This window comes from Chrysemys picta, chromosome 18 (assembly GCF_011386835.1).
Source record: "Chrysemys picta bellii isolate R12L10 chromosome 18, ASM1138683v2, whole genome shotgun sequence".
NCBI classification, from domain to species: Eukaryota; Metazoa; Chordata; order Testudines; family Emydidae; genus Chrysemys; species Chrysemys picta.
In genome coordinates this window covers 19,775,612-19,785,135 of record NC_088808.1, presented here as the reverse complement: position 1 = coordinate 19,785,135, position 9,524 = coordinate 19,775,612, and the positions used below count along the sequence as shown (strand labels likewise).

Here is a 9,524-nt window from a genome sequence, read left to right as displayed (position 1 = left end):
TTTAATGTCATTTACTACAGAACATTCCACACGTATATTTTATTTGTTTGCTGAAAGAGGAGCTCTGCTTTTAGGAGTTACACTTTGTTGGCAAGTGGTTTGTAAAAAAAAAAAAAAAAAGAATTATGATGCATGTAATTCAAGACAGCATGCAGCAGATATCAGCCATTAGGTAATGACATGTTGACATATTCTGAGATACCCTATGCTGATATAAAACTAAGGGGAAATGAAAAAATGAAAGAGACAAACATTAAGGTCTATTTGCTTCCAAAAACATAAGTGAAGTGATTATGGAAGTCATGGTTAACTGTTTGTACAGATCCTTCTAATGGAAATGAAACTAACTGCGTGAAATTAACGACTGGATTTATGTATGTTTTTATAATGTAAAAGTCCCTCACTACAGACCTTATCCAAAGCCCACTGAAGTCAATGAGAGTTTAACTTCTCCGGGTTTTGGATCATGTGCTGGTATATCCAGGGATCTAATCTTTTTACATTCAAAGAATAGATGTATAATACAAAACCCCTCTCCTATCTTCTAACCAATGTAAATTGGCAAATGTAAATCATTTGGGACCAAATACTCAGGTTCTTGTTCAGTTTTTGGTAGTCCTTTTTATCACGGACTTCAGTGAAAGATGAGAACTAGGTTAGGTCATCCGAGCCCAATCCTACAAGTTGCTGAGCCCTGGAAAAAAGCTATTTACCTTGATATGTATCATGCCTCTTCTGAACACAGCCAATTAGTGCCCAGCTGTACAAAGAGAAACATCTGAAACCACAAATGTGATTTGCCCCACCTTCTGTTTCTTTCCTTTCTCTGTGGCTTCACAGAGCCATCGACTTGCACAAATATTTTGTGAGCAACCCCTAGCTCCAACAAGGGAGATATCTTTGAGATAAGGGAAAACTCTTTCTGGCAAGACAAACATGAACCATTATCCCACACTAAAGAGAAGATAAAGAAAACCACCAGGAAACTTTTATTGAGTCAGCTTGGCTAAAGAGAGGCTGTGAAATTACTGCCACGGATTTTCTCCTTTCCATCCCAGACCCTATCACACTACGAATGGTCATACCAAGGGCTGACCGCCTCGAATACAGCTTGAAGATAAGTTCATTCCCGTCCCAACCACTTCATCAAATACGTATCAGCTGAATCATCAGTGCTGCTTCATTTGTTATCTTCATGACATTTCTCTCCATCTTACAGACATTTTGGAGAATGCATGATATTAGAAAGTTCAAATAAAGGATGATCATTTCTATGCTGCCAAAGGGATTTGGGCACCTACTTCCTGCTAAAATGAATGGGAATTAAGGATCTGAATCTCCCAGGCAGCATTAAAGATCTCAGCCACAGTTTCTCTGATAACTCAGGTTTCAGAGTGGTAGCCATGTTAGTCTGAGAAAGCCCTGCTTTCCTGCCCTGTGTTTGTTGCTAGACCCAGATTTCCCAGCCTGCGAGAAAGACATTACTTTGCAATGCTCTTTAGTATCCTTCCCTCCCTCTTGTATCTGGTTTCCCTGGAACTCGCATTTGAGATCAGCAACATACCAGGAGCAAGAGGCAAGGTTAATCTCACGTGGGGTCTGATTCGACAACAGCCACCTGGAACGTAACACATTCGCTCCACAGAGCCTGGCTCGATTGAGCGGCATTGTCGGTGCAGAGAAGGCTGCTGTATAATTTCCATTGTGGGGTGTCAGCAGGGAGAACGCAGTCGAGCACTTTCCACGGCTGGTGCGTGGGGCACGTAAGCCAAACAACAGCAAACACCTCGGTGCTGAGTAGGGTGGGCAGTGATGCTCCGATAACCCGGCATAATCATCCAGAGCATGTGATACAGTTTTCCCCTGGGTCCCAATTCAGAAAAGCCTGTTAGCATGTGCTCCAGCCCCTCCCTTTTCGAGACAGCACATGAGCACGTATTTAATTTTAAGCACGTGCTCAAGTGTTTCCACAACAGAGATATTTTCCTGAATAGGGGCCTTAAATCCTGGCTCTGTGAACTCTTAGCCACCCAAGTGGTCCTTAGCTGAGCAAGTCATTCCACTAAAGTCAATGGGACCATTTGCTCACGCAAGTCAGCACGGGTGGGATCAGATCCTCAGGCTGTCGTTGGTCAAAACCCTTATCACGTCCAATGTGAGACTGGGCCCAGGGAGTTTAATGTTTTAAATACTGAATCAATAATGATTAGCTCATGGTGTTAAGTTAGGAGAAGTAGTAATAAAAGGCCTGATTCAAATGGAAAGATTTCAGTGCAGCTGGAGAGGCTATTAATGAATCATTTCTTTATTTATATTCTGCTAGTGTCTAGATGGCCCTGTTAGGGGTCAGGACCCCATTTTCCTCGGTGCTGTATCAACAGATGAGAGATGGTTCCTGCCCCAAGAAGTGCTAAACTTGAATTCAGTTTTGGGGACTAGAGCTGAGAGTCTCTTGAATAATTTCTGAGCTTAGAGCCCTGGTGTTTCAAAATGAGATGGGGTAGAATTTGATATTTCTAGCTAGTCCCTTTGGTATGTAAAGGGATGAATGCAGTTTTGATCTTGGAACTTAGAAACCCTTTCTAATTCGTATCTTCAGACAGCTCGGAAGCACGTACTGTGAAATATGAATCAATAACAAGCATCGGGCAAGTTGAAACAACATGGGAAAGACTTGAAGTGAACAGAGTTTCCAAAATGTTTATTTTAAAAAAGTTTGTTTGAGATCGATTTTTTAAAATAAGAGCATCAAAAAAACAAACAAACAAAAAACCCCCCACCGCAAACGCCAATGACATGCAGCCAAGTAGTCCAAAAGCGACATCTCATTTTGGTCCTTCCATTTTTTTGGTTCCCAATGTGAAAATACCTCCTGTGTCCTGAGTTGGGACACCCACAGACTGAGGCAACCCAAATCATTAGCCATTTTGACGCTCTTGGCCATGTTGTCAATTAATCTGTCTAATTTATCTATCTGAGGAATTTATATGCCCTCCATTCCCCATCACCTTAGTACCCGAGTGCATTGTGTGGTTCCCTACTGCGAAAAGCTGGGAAATGCTGTTCAGAGCTGGCTAAAAGTCTTCATTGAAATATTTTTTGTTTGTTGTTTCATTTTGTTTGATGTTATTCTGTTCTTTTCTTAACGAAACATGGCTGTTTCATCCAAACAAATTGCCATGGGAAATGTCTGATGTCAATTACTCTTTTTGTTTTCAAAGCCAATTGTTAGTTGCTTTTTGTTTGTTTGTTTTTGTTGTTGCAGTTTTCAGATTTTCTATGAAATCCCCCAAACTTCTGATGAGAAAAGTAGGCCAAATCTTTTTCAATTTTGTCCACAATTTTTGCCAGACTTCCCTGCCATTTTTTGACCAGTTGTACTGTGGGGCACCAGGTACACTGTGGTAGCGCCTTTCCTCAAAGCGGTCTATTAACCATGTCTGCACCCGGCACCGCATGGGTACTTACCCAGCACTGCCTAAACTCCCAAAGTTCTGGCTTAGCATGTGCTAGATTCATTGGAAAATCTGGGGTGGATTCGCAGTCTCTGCCTTGTTTGTTCCACTGTGATTGTCAGAAGGAATGTCTCTGGGACAGCTGGGATTGCCAAAGCTAATTCCCCTGTACAATTATTGAACGGTGTGCATAGAAATCCCAGAGGTGGCTTTAATCTTAACCCACCAGTGCATCCCTGGCTATATCTACTACTAGCATCCTATTAAAGAAAAGACAAAGATAAGAAATAGCTGCAGTTCAACTCAGGGCAAGTGGCATGTATAAGAAACAGGATGAACTCTAGGGGTGAAGTTTTGTGTCATGCATTGGGCCCATGTTCTTGGATGTGCCTGTGTGGCTATGAATTTAATGGGAGCAACGTGGGCATTTTGGAGCCCAGCATTCATGTCCGTGTTTTCTATTCACCCCAGGTCCGCCTAGGTGTCGAACACCTGCTGTGCTGCTGACTGACAGGTGCGCCCCCCACTTCTAGCACATCAATGAGGCATGAAAGGATGAGTGAGAGCCGCTAGCCAGGTGCAATGGAGGCCCAGCACTGAAAGGTTTTGTTTTTTCCCAGGGTCCCCAAAGCGTTTCAGGTTTAAAATCCCGTTTCCAGCCACCTTTTCCAGCTCCGGTAAGCATCCGATTTCTTTTTCGAACACGGGAAAGAAAGCCAGTGGGGTTCCATGTCATCTGGAATAAAAGGAGTCACACTTACGTAGCACATTTCATTCATCAATCTAAAAAAAGCTTGACAGACTTCACTTGATTAAGCATCACAACACCCCTGTGATAGCTCTGTAGGTTTTATCATCCCTGGGTGAGAAAATGGAGGCACGAGAGATTAAATACCGTTCCCAAGATCACACAAGAAGTCACTGGGACTAGAACGCAGGAGACCTGGGGCCCAAGCCCAATCACTAGCTAATACTCCCAAATGCAACGTGTTGCCATAGACACCTGTAAAGGGTTTACACTGCACCCTGCCTACTGTTTAATTCACTGGCAAGGTTTCTGTAAACCCAGCAAAGTTCAATGCTAAAGAATCACAAGCCAGATCTTCAGCTGGTGGCAGTCAGCATGTGAAGCCAATGGCGCTGTGATGATTTACACCAACTGAGGATGTGGCCCCCCACAGGGGCCTAAAACCAATGGGAGACGAGCCAGGAGAAGTGGCATAAAAGTAGTTGCAAGAGTGGAGATCTTTTAAATTAAAGCTCCATAGAATGCAATGGTGCTTTTGCCATCTGCTTTTGTTTGCTCCCTGCTTCTTTTAATACTACATGACAGACGTTCATTAAAATGTCACACCTTTTTATGGAATAATATTCCCCCCCCTCCCCCCCCCCCGAAAATCATTCAGGTTGTTGACTAAAATGCGAGCAAACAGAATATCGCAGCAAGCTGGGGACCAGCTGAATTCATGCCAATAGCTTCCAAAATATAAAACTTCAAACTAGGCAGAATTCAGCTTCTCTGCAAAAGAGATGAGACTTTGGAGTCAGGGGGGATAAACATTTATGAGCAAATGGATCTCCTGTAGTGGGACGATAACGGAACGAATTAGCTAGTGGTTCTTCTACTTCAACTGCCATCAGAGACAAACGATCAGGACCATGGAGATAGAACACGACCCCAGGATCAAGGTCCCCTGCTTTGAAAATAAATGTCCTGGCTTCTCTCTCTCTCTCTCTCTCTCTCTCTCTCTCTCTCTCTCTCTCTCTCTCAGGGTTTTTCTGTAGTGCCCATCGGCATAGTATATGAGTGCTGAGCTGATAGATTTGATCTCCAGGCCAATGCCTAGTGGACTTCATAGGGGGCCACACGGAAACCCTTGGGTGCCGGGTATAAGGACTGCCCCTGTATGTGCCCCAGGGGCCAAACTGTCCCCAAAGAGGGTGGGGTGCCTGGGGAGAGCAGGTAGGGTGACCAGATGTCCCGATTTTATAGGGACAGTCCCGATTTTGGGGTCTTTTTCTTATATAGGCTCCTATTACCCCCCACCCCCATCCCAATTTTTCACACTTGCTGCCTGGTCACCCTAAGAGCAGGCTAAACGATTCTAAAGGTTTATCTTCCTAAGCACCGTACACCCTGCTCAATGCAGATGAAATGGCACAGTTTGGCCCACAGCATTTTGCTCATTGTCCTTCCCAGGGGCTAGGAAGGCCTGCTTGTTTGTTGTCTTCATTTTCTTCAGCCTTCATTATTTCCCACAAGTGTCCTAGCCTGAGCACCTCCAACAGGAGCCCTTCTCTGCCACGGCATTTGCTCCGCTGGCACTGTGCTGCCCCTTCTTGCACGGAGAGCATCCGCCTCCATTCAAACCGAGGAGCCCCTCCCAAGCAGTAGCTGCCTACAGCTCAGCACAGCACTACACACACACATGGATCGCAGTACCGAGTATCTACAAGTCAATACAGCACTTTGCATGTACGCACACACACACACACCACTTTGAATGGACACACACACACCACTTTGTACACACACAGGGATTGCAGTACTATCTACAAGTCAACACACCACTTTGAATGCATGCACACACACACACACACATCACTTTGAATGTACACACACATGTATTGCAGTACTATCTACAAGTCAATACAGCACTTTGAATGTACACACACACACACACACACACACACACATCACTTTGAATGTACACACACACGGATTGCAGTACTATCTACAAGTCAACACACCACTTTGAATGCATGCACACACACACACCACTTTGAATGTACACACACACATCACTTTGAATGTACACACACATGTATTGCAGTACTATCTACAAGTCAATACAGCACTTTGAATGTACACACACACACACACACCTTGATTGTACACACACACACACACCTTGATTGTACACACACACACGGATTGCAGTATTATCTACAAGTCAATACAGCACTTTGAATGTGTACACACCCATACACGCGTGCACCTCCACCCCCCAGACCGTTTTTACCAGAAGGCCTGACCTCCACAAAAGGATAACAAATCGCTTGGAGATGAGGTGTCATTATTTTGAATTTAAAAATACACAATGTTGTGGCCTCTTGTGACCATTTCCCGCCTCACCAGTTAACATGACCGGTACATTTCAGTAAACAGGAAATGTTTTCCACACATCACATTTTCACTCCCGTTGACTTGAACGAAGAGGTCAGAAAACGAGTCCTCCACTTGTCTCCATGTGAGCTGTTGCTGGGTGGGTGGCTGACATGCTCTCAAGAATGGAGTGTGACCCGTTGCTATGAATAGGCGAGAAGACATGGGAAAGGATGGGTTAGAGCTAGAGGCCGTTGCTGGAGCTGATAACTGGGCCTGGATCGGATCTTTCCCAAAACTCAGGGGGGTTGAGTTTGGTGACCTGGGGATCTTGGGACATGAGATTGCTCAGCACTTCACATGAGCGCTCAGCACCTTGCAGAACTGAACTCACGACTGCACTTTATAGAGCATTAGATCGACTCTGGATCTGAACTTCCCAGTGTGCGGGGGCTCCAATCTGAGGTTCTGCTGTCCTCCTAGCTCTGGGTAGTTAGAGTTCTGTATTGCTTTCAGTGTCTAATGCATCTGCCTTAGCCTGATCCAAAGGCCACGCAGATCAATGGAAGCCATTCCATGGATTTCAGGGGACTTTGGAAAAGACCCTAAATGCACTATTCAATACAACAGGCACTACCCAATAGGCACCCAGATACCATGGTGATGGGCGACAAAGAAATGCTTCTGAAAACAGTGCTAATAATAATAATGAATTGTACACAATTTGAAATTATATATTGTTAAAAATATCAAATTAAAATGATGGTAGGAAAAATAACAATGGAAAGGCTCCCACTAAGGAAAATAAGTAAATACGGGAAATAAATATTCAGTTGATTCAGCTAAGGTTAAGTTCCTGCTTAAGTGCTTTGCTGAATCAGGATGGGATCACTTGTGTGCTTAAAGTTAAGCACATGCTAAAGTGTTTTGCTATCTCAAGACCTTAAAACACTTAAGTTTGCACATAACTTTAGACGTGTGGCGTTGCTGTGATTTCACAGGAGTAAATGCTGTGCTGAATGGGGAGGTCCAGACATGCTTAAGTGTGTAACTGAGTCAGGGTGTGAATAAAGATCTCACATTTCAAAATGTGATTTCTTTTAATCCAAATTGTGAATTTCAATATTTTTAAAAAGGGAAAAATACCTGAATTTCTACCCCACCCCCTGCCCCAATCTTTGACCGGCTACAACTGGTTGAACTTTGAATTGTGGGGAATTTTGAAATCCTCACAAAATGTTGATGAAAATATTGGTGGGTTGGCCTGGGGACTATATTCCCATGTTCTGATGGGCTGTAATATTATACATCCCAATATTTTCTTCTTCTGTTTCCCAATGAATGTAGTACGGATGCTAAGAGCCAGATGGCAATCTCTAGATAAATACTAAGGGAGGAAGGATGACCCGTTAGGTTCAGTTCCCAGCTTGACTATAGACTTCCTGTGTGATCTGGGACAAGTCCCTTATTCTACCCTGTAGCTTAGTTCCCCATCTGTAAAATGGAAGTAACACATCTCTACCTCGCGAGGGGTATTGTGAGAATTACAAAAACGATCCCTTAATGATTATGATGTATAATTCCATACTTAGATATGAATAGATACAGTAATTAATAATAGATATAATTAGATATTAATCCAAATCCAGGCACAGCATAGGCTGTGCAAGCTTCTCCCACCAGTGTGCCCTGAACTGAACCTAGAGAGCCATGTGAGAGCATTGGCTTCCAGCAAGCCACCGGCTGGGGACATGCATGCCTCCCCCTTGGGAACTTGACTGAGCTTCATTTTGTGTAGGCTGCCGGACAGCCAGCGGATGCTACTGGCTTTCAGTCACTGCTGCCTTGGGATGAGTTCCAACCGATGAAGCAAATAGGAAAGGCTCATTGTCTTCTGCCCGACGCAGTTGTAGCTTGGCCAGGGTTTTCTGGCTCACCAGGTGTTGGGGGTTGGGTAGGTTTTCTTCACCCATCAGCCACTTGAGAGCCCGTGTGTTTAAATATCTCCAGTATATAACCAGATTCAGTGCGGGGGGAGCGAAAGGGATGCTATGTTCCGGGAGGGGTTTAACACTTCTAGAAAGAGTCCCACTTGCTCTTGGCTGAGTGCAGCCAGAACGTCCCTGGAAAGCATCGGGGTGTGCTCCGGGATGGAGAGCGGGGGGGGGGGGGGTCAGTTCCACTCGGCTGCCCAGTTCTCCCCCCCCAGCGCCAATCCCAAAGCCGTGTGGCAGGGGACCTTGGTTTTTAGGCTGCAGCTCTGGGTTTAACACAGAGCCGGAGGGGCAGCCAGGTTCATTGCTAAAAGCTAAGACGTGCCAGTGTCTCTGAAAAGCTCCCCCCATCCATCTGCCCGGTCTAGGGGTGACCCTCAGAGGAGCTTGGGGAGCCCCAGAGAGGGGCTCTCACTGCAGCCACTTGGGGCTGTCCGTGTTCTGTCAGTCTGTGGGTCCCAGCACCATACTGCTTGGAAGTGGCCTGGAGACACTCTTAGCCCCCCCTCTCGCTGTGACTGGGGTGTCACGGGGGAGCCCACGAGGGCTGCTGGGGCTGCCTTGTCCCGAGGCCCTCTCCCTCTCTCGGCCTGCTGTGAGCTGTCCGTTGTGTTTGTTCTGCTCTCTGAGCTCGTTATCAGTGAGCAACACACACAGGAAGTCCTGTCTGGGATTGTCCATTCCAATCCTGATTTATACAGGAAGAAAACCATAAAAAGCCTCCCTTCCACCTCTAAAGGGACCTCCTGCCTGCCTGCAGCACCAGTGACCAGCCTCGCTGGGGAAGCACAGGAGAGGAGCAGATGCAGCCCAGCTGGGGAGGAGAGGCCTTGGCCATGCAGCAGCGGCAAACAGCAGAGGAGGTGGCGGCTGGGTTGTGGAGAGTTGCTTGGAGCAGGAGAAGGTGGCCCATTTCCCATGGCCGCTGCAGAGGGACGCAGAGAGGAGGAGAGGACGTAGCAGGTACCG

General features: G+C 45.6%; 1 protein-coding gene across 14 annotated transcripts in view; it reads left to right on the top strand.

The window, feature by feature from the left end:
• Positions 1-4,739: 4,739 nt before the first annotated feature.
• Positions 4,740-9,524, top strand: part of EGFL7 (EGF like domain multiple 7) — a 38,149-nt gene continuing 33,364 nt past the window's right edge. For 4 of the 14 annotated variants that reach the window (XM_042854343.2, XM_042854341.2, XM_042854338.2 and 1 more), the window contains exon 1: positions 9,257-9,518. The gene's annotated coding sequence lies outside the window, so the exon portion shown is untranslated. Of the gene's footprint in view, positions 9,519-9,524 lie in introns of all 14 variants that reach the window. The other 10 variants (XM_065572141.1, XM_065572140.1, XM_065572139.1 and 7 more) reach the window with 6 other exon arrangements.